We start from the raw sequence: 13,966 nt of genomic DNA on the forward strand, positions 1-13,966 counted from the left end.
TTCTTATGTATTTATCTTGAGAAATTATATTAAATCTGTAATGTACACATAGTGTTTCACAACTCTTTCTAGACCTAATAGTGAGCATAACTGTTGATCTAATTCACTCTAAGGACAGGACAGTGAATGTGTCTTGCAAATAACGTGCTGGAGAATAAAATTCTGACCCCTTTTAGCTTCAGGTTCGGCATTAGACTTACGGTTTTGTAAATGGGACAGACCAACAAGGGCAGGTAGAAAGGTGTGCAAGTGGTCTGCCGCACAGAACTCGACGCTCATACACTTAGTTGAGACGGCAGATGGCACGTGGGCGGCCTTTCTTCTCTGTGCTTGCTATCTCACTTTCGCGACCTCGCGGACGTGTCTCCGAGATCACCCAGCGGAGCAGTGCGTTTCCTACCCCCTCTTGCTCTTTTTTTTCACCGTCAGTCTTCCGAGTCCAGCTGCTGCTGTCACTTCGGACTTGTCCTCAGTCACGCGGAAAGTCCGCAAATACGCATCGCAGAAACAGTAAAAAGTGAGCACGGAGCAGCGGGAAGAACCGAGCAGCATTCCGGAGACATGGTGCCGTCATGACGTTTCCAAGTTTGCGGATTTGTGACTTAGGCTTTTTAAAAATATTTTTCCCTCGTAACTCCATTTCGGTTGTACCCACATAAAATATTAGAATAAAGGAAATGCTGAAACGCTTCACATCAGTATTCATTAGTAGTAGAAATAAATCGGCCAAATTATTTTAAAAAAGAAAAAAAAGAAAGCCACACTTCCTTAGGGATTGGAGTGAAAGTCCAGTAGTTATGGTGCAAGGTTTAGGCTACACACATTTAAGCGTGGCACATTGCATTGGTAACTAGTGAATATGATAAAACATTACATATTTAATCAGTAAACAAGTAAAGCAAAAATAAAGTAACTTAAAATGGTAAGCAGAGTAGTGGATTGTTAGTACACCATTATTAATTGGTCCCGCTTCCATCTAAGTAGGGTTTTTTTTCCCAAAAATTGCTTTAGCGCTTTAAAATGTTTGTCAACATAAGGTGCGTTACAATTTCACCGACAAGTTCAGTTTCCATTGCCAATATCGACAAAACATTTTCATGCGTCAATGTAACTCTCATTTCCAACTAGCACTGCTCAATAATCTATTTATATGCAGGTTCATGCAGGTGACACAAATCAAGTACTGGGATCTTAACCTTTTGCACCTGGTTGCATTCCTGTAGCACTTGAAAAACCAGGTGAGATGACTTTCCCTAGTCTTCCGTTCCCTCAGTGCTGAGTCAACAGACATTAACACAGCTACTAGCCCTGCAGGAACGAAGTTTATGTAACTGATTATTTACTTGCAAACATATGCTGCACAAAAGTATGCGAATAAGAAGTCAAGGCAAAATAAGTAGGAAGAAGTCGATGTTTGTATGAATTGCAATTTGCACAAATTTAAGTAAAATTGCAAATGAACATTTGAATAAACAAACACTCGCTCAAATCAAGTAACAGTATAACTCTTGGAACATGGCACATAAAGTCAACAAGTAATATACCCACAGTCAACAGAAATCTGCTTCTATTTAATGGGAGATTTTTCCATTACTGAAGTGAAAAGTTATAGTGTTCAGTTCTGGTCTTAGGGAACATTTATTTATTCACTCGTCATTTAATTAGACATACATACATTTGGTTGACAGGTATATTAAATAACTTCAGAGCAGTTCAAGATAAAATAATTGATAATAATTATACTAATCACTTTCTTGAGAAACTGTATAGTTTGAATTAGCAGTTTATTGCTTGTCAGAAATATATATCTGAACTTCATCTGCTGACCCTGAGATGCATTGACCAGTCCCACAGGAGACAAACAATAAAGAAAAAACCTAAAAACATTACAGTAAGTAAAAAAGTAGAAAGTCACATGGCACAGTTATTGCTTACATGATGGTTGTGATTTTAGATATGATCTGATTTGGAATTTCAAGATTATAGAATATTATTATATTTTGCATTATATTATTATAAAGTATAGTGCATTACCCTGGAGAATATATTTGGAGTGTATCTTGTAATGAACAAAAGAAAATTAGCAAAACTCACATCAGGTAATTTTTTTTGGATAAGGTAAATGTACATGTAATAAGCCATAGTCTGGCTGTCACCCAAGCAGTGGAGAAACCAGCAACACATAAAGGACCTGTGGGTGACTGAACTGAATGAACCAGCTAGACTAATAGCCCCTTCAGAATGCAACAAAACAGGCCCTAATGAAAGGTATGTAGGTCTCTACTTAATGTTTTTTAAAGCTTGCTGTAACATTTCTTATGGAAAGGACTCTGTGTGGTGCACCTCTGTGCATGCACCCTATGTGCGTGTGCGTGCGTGTAATTCAGTTCTGATTGCATTTAATATTTGGTTACCTCATACAGAATAAGGACTGAAAAAGAGGAGAAAAAGCAGACACATACAGTTGTAAATGCAGTGTGTGTGCATGTATGTATGTAGGTGTGTGTGTGTGTGTGTGTGTGCGCGCGCACCAGGCCTGAAGGTGACAAGAGGGCAGCTGCTGGCAGTCACACCAGAGGCATGAGAGGGAAGCGGGAGGGGTGAAGGGAGGGCGGGAGTATGGGTCTCCATGACAACATGAATTGTTTTTGTTAGCGTGCGCATGAGTCAGAGGAGCAGTGAGTCACAGTCAGGAGGGAACTCTCCCTAGACTCGCTCTCTCTCCCTGGAGCCAAATAAGGACAACCACACAGAGAGAGAGAGAGAGAGAGAGAGAGAGAGAGAGAGAGAGAGAGAGAGAGAGAGAGAGAGAGAGAGAGAGAGAGAGAGAGAAAGAAAGACCGACAGGCAGACATGCAGAAGTCATTTTTTTCTTAGACAGGGAGACAGGGGAGTGGAAGTGGTCCCACCTATTTTGTTCACACCTCAGTTTACAGGGCAAACAGTTCACTCTCCATTTGTGTCATATCTCACAAACATATCACTATACCCTTCCCCCCCCCCCCCCACCTCGCCTTCCTGCTAGCATAACTCCTTGTTTACTTTCCCACCATGTGGTGTTTCAAGCGTATATGATTATTGTCAGCCAGATTTACATTATAGCTGGCTCAGGATATCCAGCTTTGTATCCAGTGAGGTTTACATGTAGCCGGTCACATCTCAGACATGGCGGCTGACCTGGTTAATGCAAGCCTTGGCTAGCGTTAGCTCTTTAGCATAGTGTAAGGAAATGTAGGTGACATGTCTGCATTAGACCAAATGTCTTTGAGACCGCCCAGCTGTCATCGGTGGATGGAGGCCGGTGAATGCTGGAAGTTAGTGGAGGTTAGTGGAGCTTATTGAAGGTTAGTGGAGGTTATTGGAGGTTAGTGGAGGCTGTAGAGGTTAGTGGAGGTTAGTGGATGCTCTGGAGGTTAGTGGAGATTAGTGGAGGATAGTGGATGCCGTGGAGATTAATGGATGCTGTTAGTGTGTCACATGCATGGCAAGTTTCCATGCTTTACTTGCTGGGGCACCTGAGTCAGCATTACAGCTAATCATCCAGACCTTTAGGAGCTCAGACAGATGGGTCAAAGCAGGAAAAGGTCAGAGGTGTTTTTGCAGGTCTGCAGGTCTGGACCGGAGATGCACCAGTAGAGCTCATGCTTTGGTGTGAGCTCACCAAAACCAGTCTCTGGGCAGGTCCAATTTGGCCAAGAGAATGGGTGAGATGAGAAAGCAATATAGCCGCATCTGCCTTTATGAGCCCTGAAAAGATAAAACTGTGGCAATTATCACATTGAGACTCTAAATGGCAGTGGAAACTGAGTGAGGATTTCTCAGCATAAAGAGAGTGCTATAATGAGACACACCGAGTACTGTGACCCACAGTAAACCAGACAGTGAAGTGCAGGCTCACACAAAATCACACATGCTCCCAGTGTAGAGGACCCTTGCAGATTTGAGTTACTGAATATATGTTACTCATGGACAGTGTCCTGTCTGTAAACTCTGAGCATGCTTGCCAGGGTGTGTCGAGGCAGTCAATACTGGGTGTAGCCTATGTACACGTGTTTGAGAGGGATGAGTGTAATACTAACATGAAGGCTCAAACTGAGGGAGGAGGGGTGGTAAAACAACAGGAGACAGACAAAGAGAGAGGGAGGGGGAGAGAGCAAGAAAAAACAGGTGAACAATTATTTTGGGGAAGACAGTAGGTTGCTATAGCAGAATGAATGAGCTCATTGCTAAGGGCAGAGACAGGAGGTCTGTGTCTGCTTCTAGTTCCTCTTTTCTCAGCTTCGTTTCCGTCTCAGCACTTGCATCACTCCACTTTTCATTTCTACACAGTGATGTTATACTGCAGGCGTTCCTCTTTCACAATGACTATCATTCTGTCTTTACGAAGCAGCCAAATACAGCTCAGCGTGCTCTCGGTCTGTCTGCTGCTAGAGAAGGAGCCGTTCACACTGCATACACTCGCAGAACAGAAACCGCTTCCTCTGCAGTGTGACCAGGTGTACTACTTTATGATTGTCCACAAAGATATTTCTCAGAAAATTGCTCAAGTTTGCTGATTCGAAAGCCTTTAACAGTTAGTCTTTGTGGGAGAATGTGATTTTGCATTATCCGACTGGATGAGAGCTCTTTAACCGCGAGAGGCCCCTCTTTAATTCAATTACCACTGCTAAAGGGGACAAGGCAAGAGAGAGCGAACCGGGAGGAGGACAAGGCTGGGAGAAGAAGAGAACCAGAGGGGTATGGAGAGGGAAAGGTGGTCTGGGTGGGATATATTTAGCCAAAGAGAGGAGAGGGAGGTCTGTTCTCAAGAGCTTATTCCAACAGGGTATATTTAGACTCCATCCATGAAAAAAAAAGAGAAGAAAAAGAATGATGTATAAACAGTAGTACTGGAGTCTGATGTAAGACAGTGCAATAGGGCCACAAACCCTCCCACACACACGTGCACATATAAACTGGCTTAGCTACTCATGTGAGAAGCACACTGCTGCAAATGAATAATGCTCTGTGAGACAGGCATTAACCACAGTGTCCTGGTATACTCTCACACACATACATATACATATTAAGGGATCAAAAGAGCTGCCCAGCCCAGACGCTGCACCCGGTGTGATCCGCATAGCCCAAAGCCAGCGAGCGGCTTCAGCCGAGCAGATGGAGCGGTTGTGCTGTTCAGCCGCGGGTGCAGCTAGCTAGCGTAGAAATAAATAGAAGACAGAGTGAATGACACAGCTGAAAAAGTAATATTAACGCTGAGAAGTGTGCGGTCGGCGTGAGGATTAACGATAATAGCATGGAGGCTGGACGCCGAGGCCGGGAGCTTGAGCGAAGCGTGAGCCGCACTGACGCCATTGTGGTTCAAACATACTTCCTGCCTGTTGCCACAATGTTTGTATCTCTTGTATCCATGGCAACTGCCAACACATAAATACCAGAGAAAGAGCTGTCGTGGGGAGGGGTCAGAGAGAACAAACCCATGTGGCTGGAATTGACCCAGACTCGGGCCTCAGACTTGGGGTGTGTGTGTGTGTATGTATGTATATATATATATATATATATATATATATATATATATATATATATATATATATATATACATACATACATTTATATAAAACATACATTTAAAGTGTTCCATTCACAAATTATGTACATGATCAGTTTTAGTGCTGTAACTTTTACAGCACTACACACACACTTTTACAGGGGTGTGTGTGTGTGTGTGTGTGCATGTGCGTGCACGTGTGTGTATGTGTATATATATATATATATATATATATATATATATATATATATATATATATATATATATATATATATATATATATATATATATATATATATACATACATACATACATACATTTATATAAAACATACATTTAAAGTGTTTCATTCACAAATTATGTACATGATAAATATCATCAGTTTTAGTGCTGTAACTTTTACAGGGGTGTGTGTGTGTGTGTGTGTGTGCATGTGCGTGTGCGTGTGTTGTGTGTGTGTGTGTATATATATATATATATATATATATATATATATATATATATATATATATATATATATATACATACATACATACATACATACATACATTTATATAAAACATACATTTAAAGTGTTTCATTCACAAATTATTTACATGATAAATATTTATCAGTTTTAGTGCTGTAACTTTTTTTTTATCATCACAAAGTAATACAATAAAATCAATTCCAATTCCAAGACTTACAACCCTCCACAGCAAAACCAATGGTGTAAATTTAATAATGGAATTTCTTTCTTTTCACAAAGCTTAGTATTTGTGCCTGGTGATATATTCATTATTACAACATACATATTTTATACGGATCATTATAAAGGACTTAAAAACCTGTACTCTTTTGTGGATCATCTTTTCTAAATCTACCAGATTAACTAACCCATTAACTAAATATTAGTTGTGATAAGGTGTGGATGATGTATTATAATTATTCAAAATAGATGAGGATTATCATATGAATTTAGCATTTACAAGCTTTTATCCTGCCATCTATAGTTTAAAATATTTATGCTGTGTGTAATATCCTCTGCTGCTGTGGCAAAACAGAAATATAGGTAATTGTGTAATATTGAGTTAGTAGCTAGTAGATAGATAGATAGATAGATAGATAGATAGATAGATAGATAGATAGATAGATAGATAGATAGATAGATAGATAGATAGATAGATAGATAGATAGATAGAGAGAATGAGAGAGAGAGAGAGAGAGAGAGAGAGAGAGAGAGAGAGAGAGAGAGAGAGAGAGAGAGCATGAAGGAAGACCTCTTTCCTCTCAGGAATGCTTGTATAATTAGATCCCTACTGTCATGACAACCAAACTGGATTTTTTTAGGTGCCTGAGGCTGAGATTAGAGTCAGTTATAGCAGTATGACTCAGAGTCTGAGACACAGTCATACCAACACTGCACATGATCCACACACATTCACACACATACACATACCTGTGCATCTATGCAGCGTTTACATATATTGTCTGACAGTCTCTCACCTTCCACAGAACATATGAGCTGAACAGAACTATGAACTCTGAACTTTGAATTTCTAACACTTACCTACACACACTAAACAGTCTACTCAAATTTCAGTGTGTGTGTAATCCCATAAGCCTACTGTACATAAACACATGCAAACACACACACACACACAGTGGGGGCCGAATATAAATCGCATAACTCACACAAGTGAGAGCTCAAAGAGAATAAACAAAAAAGATTTATTATCTGTATATTCCAAAGTCTGTATGTCATCTCAGTAAGATCTCACAAATAATTGCAAGAACATGAGTTTGACCTGTCAGCGCAGAGGAGATTAACATTGTTTCTTCTGATTCTGTCACAAATCTTAACCCAGTACATGGCATTTGATATGGCAGAATGTGTTTGTGTTTGTCTGGTTTTCCTCTTTCTGTCACACTCAAACACACACGTCACAAAATTATAATAGTTTCTTATAAAAAAGTTAATTAATGATGAGCGATATAAAATCTCACTCACATTTTAGAAGTTCCCAGGTCATTCTGCTTACATATGCATTTGTGTAAGTTGCTAGGAGACAGTGTGTGTGTGTGTGTATGTGTGTGTATGTGTCTGTTCGTGTGCTAGGGAGAGGAATGTGTGACGTGCGTACAGCACTTAGAGGGGCGTGGACGTCTGAGAGGGCACTGTTCTGTTGAGACCAAGACCCGTGACTGGAGCAGAGGGAGGAGCGTGCACAAGAGAGGAGGGCCCGGGACGAGAGGCTGGGCAGCAGGTCGTAAAGCGTCTAATAGTTCTGTCGGTAAAGAGTTGCTTTTTCTGCGACACAAGGGAAGGTGTATATGTGTGTGTTTGTGTATGTGTGTGTGTGTGTGTGTGTGTCTGTCTGTGTGTGTGTGTGTGTGTGTGTGTGTCTGTCTGTCTGTCTGTGTGTGTGTCTGTCTGTCTGTGTGTGTGTGTGTGTGTGTGTGTGTGTGTGTGTGTGTGTCTGTCTGTGTGTGTGTGTCTGTCTCTGTGTGTGTGTGTGTGTTGTCAACACTGGACAGGTGCAAGGGCTAAGTAGCCTTCCCTGAGACCCACAAGACTCACAAAACCTGATCTACACCACTGGCTCTAGAGCCTCACTGACAAATTACCAGCTTGCTTCATGAAAACAGCTGAAGTGTGCGTGCAAGCAAAGTTAAATGCTGGAATAATTAATGTGTCAACACATAGTTCTATGACCTGAAATATTAAAAAATTGATGAGACTTTACTTTGCTCTTAATAGAATGGCACAACATCATTTTATGTAGTCTTTCCACTACCAGGACAAACTGATTTGATTGAGTGCATTTGTAAAGAGTTAGTTTAACAAAGCATCGAATATAGTTGGATGAATCAAACAGTACATATACACTCGCACACTCTCACAAGACTGGGAGGCAAGAGGAGCTGGAACAGTTCATCAAACAAAAAGAATAAAGAGCAGTGTGTGTGTGTGTGTGTGTGTGTGTGTGTGTGTGTGTGTGTGTTTTATTGCTTGCTGTGTGCTGACTGGGAGGGTGAAAAGGGCTTGCTCTTTTATTAGCAGTACTGTGGTGTAATTGCACCCTGCCTCTTCCTGTACTCCACGCCACAGGACAGGGGGAGGACTGGGTTTCTGACGTTATACAAATCGGAATTCCCTTCCCTGTGCACACTCGTTCACTCACTCTCACACTCACTCTAACCCTGTCTGGCTCCCAGACACCCTGTCTCTCTCTCCCTCTCCCTCTCCCTCTCTCTCTCTGTGTCTCTCTAACACACACATACACACACACACACACTCACGCACCGTCTAAGAGACTGCCGGGCACTTCCCCCGAGACTTGCTGCAACCTTGAGGATCGCCCCGATCTCACAGCTCGTGGATGAGAGAGAGAGAGAAAGTGCAGAAAAGTGAGAGCCTCATCAGGTAAGCAAGCAGATGGCACTATTCCAAAAGCGAAAGCAGGCATGGGCAGCTGTCGAGCCGTGGTGGTCCCCTGGTGCTTGTGTTTACTTTATAAAGTCTGTGCGCTGTTTTGTCCCCCTTCTTCTCCTGTCTCAGACTCTACTCGTTGGGTGTTATGGGGAGGGTTTCTGCTCTAGGGCTGGCAGGGAGGCCGGACTTGTGATGATTTTCCCATAGTTGGTCATGCATGCAAAAGCTGTCGTGAGGGTGGTGGGGGGGGGGGGGGTTGTGTGGCGGCAAACGGTGAACGTGGAGACACCGTGGTTGAGAAATCCCGTCTGGCAGAAAAGGTCATCCGCAAATAGGCCCTCTGAACAGGACGCCTGTCTGTCCAAGCCGGTGGGCGTGCGAGTGTCCGCCAGCCAGATGCTTGTCTGGCCCGTGTGGAGCAGAGGTCGTAAAAGGCTCTAGAAGTGCAGGCTAGGAAGTTGGAGCTGCGTGGAGCACTGAGACATTCCACTCATTGTTCTCAGGGCTCGGAAGGCCGATCCAGACGGCACACAGCCTAAACAACTCTTGAGGAGTGGAGCAGCAAAGGAACAGGCACAAACCCGATGGGGCAGGGAGGTGTAGGTCAGGCATGCAGCTTTGCAGTGGATTCTTAAAACCATTGATCAGGTATGGGAGACAGTCGAGCGATTGCCAGAGGAGAGAAACCCAGTGAGGCGTTTGTTTATCTCATTTTGTGTTCAGGGCAGAAAGTGGGAGAGGGAGATAGGGAGAGCAGGAGGGATGTAGACAGTGAGGTTTCTGGCCTTCAGCTTGGGCTTCTCTTCGTGTAGTTCTTGGTGGAGTCCCACAGGCTGGGACAGAGACCAGGAAACAGTGTGCTAGTGGAACAAGTGCAATGTGCTCCTGTGTAAGGGTGTGTGGCTAAGTGTGTGTGTGCGTGAGAGAGGGAACAATTCACCCTCTGACACCCCTATGCCATTACGGCATCCTGAAGCAAAGGGCTGCTTCTAGGATCTTAGGTTACACACTCACACATATGCGCGCACACACACACACCAGTCAAAAGGATATGAGTCTTGATCAACAACAGCTTTCTAAATTCTTCCTCTGTAATTAATGTAGTTCTCAGTACATGTATATCAGTGCATTACTGGGGCCAAAACATGTTTTCCTATCAAAAAATATAAGAAAGGAGGTTATAAATTGTGCCCCCATCAAATGGCGGTGAATCGAACTTTATTTGGCTTAGTGTTTTAGAGAGTAAGCATGTAAACAAACTCATCCAGTACAGAGGCGAGCATGCAGGTGGTTGGACCCTGCCATGTCGTGCTAGCACAGTTGGGTGGCTTTTACTGAGTCATCACTCTAATTGAACTCCCTCTCCTCCCTTTCCTCTGATCTACTTGTTTACAGCTGGTGATTTATGAAGTTTGAAAAAAGACCTTTTGTGTTGCCCATAAACTCCGCAGCAGGAGTTTCACTACAGTTGGATGGCTCCCCTGAATTCTCTCCCATGTGGGATAGTGTTAATAGTCCATATTATAAGTATCAACACATAAACTGCCAACAAAATCAAACTATGCAATTTTACAACTGAATAGCCATAAGTACCGAAATAAAAAATAGCCACAGTGCAAATTTAAAAAAATGTAAAAGTGGAAAAGTCGGTATTGTAAATGGGCTCTTGTGTATCTAGACTTCAAACACACACACACACACACACACAGAGTGAAGAACCCAGCTGTTTCAGTAGTGATTCTTCCCTTCTCCTGCTAGTTCAAGTGGGAAGAGCGTCTGCATCTGGGAAACAGCCGCCATTCATGTACACACACACACACACACACACTCACACACACACACACACACACACACACTTCTGTAGACCTAAACACACATGCACACCATGAAACTGTTCTCTTTTATATTATAGTAGCCAAATCACCTACTACAGATCATCCTTAAAAAGAATAATTCCTAACACGTAAGGTTTCATTTCTGTGCATTGAGGTGCGTCAGCAGATTCTGCTTAAGTGCCAGGTTCAAGTGGAACTGCTGCACATCAGACCTGCTGTACATTAGCTCACAGAGCCCATAGTGTCCAGTGCAGAAGGCGGATCTGGCTTAGGAGCACAAGAGGTATTTGAAGTAATCAAAGGCATGAAGGCCAGCCGTGAGCCCTTTCTCCTCCTGCTTCACCCACTCCACCCAGGGTGGCGGTAGGGAGCATGCCCCACTGCACCACTATGTGGGTCGGCCCTCGCGGAAGGAAAGACTGAGCTCACTGGAGTTAATAGCCGCTGTTTTGGCTGGGGGAGGGATCTGATGGAAAATATTAATGGATGAAGAGATAACAGAGAGAAAGAGAGAGAGAAAGAGAGAGAGGAAGAGAGAGAGAGAAAAATTAAAGTGTCAAGATCCCTAAGCCTAACACTGTTCCATCAACAGCAAAGACAGCTGGGCAAATCGCTCAGTGGTCAAAATGATCAGGAAAATACATTTGCTCTCCTTCTTCAAATAGCTTCGATACCTCAAATGACCCTTCTCCTCCAAGAGCAATATTTGGTTTTTTAACAGATCACTCTGAGCCATTTCCCTTCAAAATGGCTTTAAAAGGCAGGTTTTTTTGAATATGGAAAATGCATGAACACATCTCTACGAAAACTACTGTTATACAGTTCCTGCTTTTCTTTTTTCATCTTTTGCCATTTTTTCCCTTCAGCTGAGACAGATTGTCCCAGTCTGCAGTGCTCCGCCTCTTTGTCTGTGGATGAATGGCATCGTGTGGAAAAGATAACTCGGTTAATCTAATCAGCTTTTCCTTCATAGGCAGTCATGCATGACTTCGAAACCTTCTCCACCACTGTAAAAAAACAAGAGAGAGCTAGAGAGAGAGTAAGCAAGATCTCTCCACACAGAACCACACGGCATTGAGATCATTAAAGGGAGCAGTCAGAAACAGTGGCTGTCATGATCTTGGGAGACGAGGTGGTGAGACACTGCTTACTCCTACTTCGCCTGTTGCAGTTACACTAACACAGCACATACACGAACAAATATCAGACATAAGAGAAAGACCTTGTTCTGGGTGGGAGTTCCCCATGTGGGTGATTCCAGTCTTGGAATGTCATTGACTGTGTGGGATTTATAGGACACTGAGACACAGTTCAGAGGATTTGAACAGATTTGAACCTTACAAACATTTTAGTACTTTAGTACTAAAATAGAGTTACAAGAAAAAAGTGATCTTGAAGTATAACAAAGAATACATTTGTGTAGACACATTAAGAAATTCACTGAATTCCACACAAAACAGCCAAAAAAAACCCCAGTAGAACAATTCCAATATCAATTCCAAAAAAAAAAAAAATGTAAATGTACTTTTTTTTTTTTTTAATATTCTCAGAAATGTATTTACTATAATACCAAAAAGGTCTGCTTAAATGGCTACAGGGCCCAAATGTATGGGCATCTTGACTTCACATTAGCTCAGCCTTCCTGCCTGATCTCATTCATGTCTGTCATTGAAAAGCTATTTTTATAAGACCACAGAAACCTCGGGCCCTAAGAAGCACTAGGAAGAGAGGGCGACAGCCACAATGACCCCTAGGAGCATGATAAAACACACACACACACACACACACACACACACACACACACACACACACACACATACACACATACACACACACACACACACACACACACATACAGACACACACACACACACACACACACACACACACACACACACACACACACACATACATACACACACACACACACACACACACACACACACACACACACACACACACACATAAAAACGTGGTCTTTTAAGGTTCTTAGAGGATAAGTCTGTGGTTCTGCTGAACTGTGAGCCCCTGCGGTGTGTGTGCGTGATGGGTATGGATATAGCATCACGAGGCCGTCTGGAGTCCGCTCGGCTAGGATGACCCCCCCCCCCCAACCTCACCCCCTGTTTGCCCTACTACTGGCCAGGGGAATTCCTGGCAGAGTGATTTTTAACCTTAATGTCTGAATCACATTGCCAGGGATTTCCAATGGCTGGTATGAAGAAAACGACCTACAGTGTATGCACAGACAGAAACAAAGACACACACACACACACACACACACCTATTCACAAATACACTAGCTCCTAAACCCAATGGAATGTGTGTGTGTGTGTGTGTGTGTGTGTGTGTGTGTGTGTGTGTGTGTGTGTGTGTGTGTGTGTGTGTGTGCTTGTGAATACCGGGAAGCTGCCAACACACCCTCTTGAGCCAGTACACACATGCAAAAGCCACTTTCATACAAACTTACACACACACATATACGCACACACAAACACACACAAAACAACACACATCCATGCATACACAGTACAACAAACGTTCAGTCCATATACTATTGCCTGTTGGCTCTGCGGTAGCAGGACTTAACCCACATGTGAACAGTGTAGCAGATCCCTATGTTCACAGTGGTTAAGTTCTGCCTCCCCAGGGCCCCCCGGGATCCTTCATGATAGCGGATACGAGACAGGAGACCATGAGCCTCTTCTGAACCAGCCACAGCTCTGTTCAAGAGCTCTCCATTATTCACCAGACTCCCCAGTCCTGGAATTTTATTACTATGTTGACAAATTTAGCTAACAAATTAACAAAATTCTGAGTGAGATGTATTTAATATATATTCTAATATAATAAAATATAATAATATATATTACATATATTTTAAAAGAGTATATTATATAAAGATAATATATTATATAATAATTATATATATATATATATATATATATATATATATATATATATATATTTTTATTTTTTTTTTTTTTTTTTTTTTATATCTATTTATGTGGACATGGAGGAGTTTGTGTATTAGCAGCCAGCTTTCTCGTTGAGGGATTACTCTGGTATGTCTTGGTATGTCTTAGACACATAGCACCTCTCAGGCATTGAGGTGTGTTTTGGGAGGTTCTCCCAACCCACGCTGTGCTCAGGTGCAGTCAAGTCACTTTA

The 13,966-nt window shown here is 42.4% G+C and overlaps 1 long non-coding RNA gene across 1 annotated transcript; it reads right to left on the reverse strand.

Annotated features, from left to right (window-relative positions):
- Nucleotides 1-2,499: 2,499 nt before the first annotated feature.
- Nucleotides 2,500-7,637, reverse strand: LOC145657000 (uncharacterized). The gene is made up of 2 exons (XR_014122762.1): nucleotides 7,536-7,637; nucleotides 2,500-5,414 (listed from the first exon to the last, which is right to left on the reverse strand). It is a non-coding gene; the product is annotated as an uncharacterized LOC145657000 (long non-coding RNA).
- Between the last annotated feature and the right edge of the window lie 6,329 nt (nucleotides 7,638-13,966).

Source organism: Electrophorus electricus, chromosome 3 (genome assembly GCF_041902795.1).
Source record: "Electrophorus electricus isolate QZ-2024a chromosome 3, ASM4190279v1, whole genome shotgun sequence".
Taxonomy (NCBI): Eukaryota; Metazoa; Chordata; class Actinopteri; order Gymnotiformes; family Gymnotidae; genus Electrophorus; species Electrophorus electricus.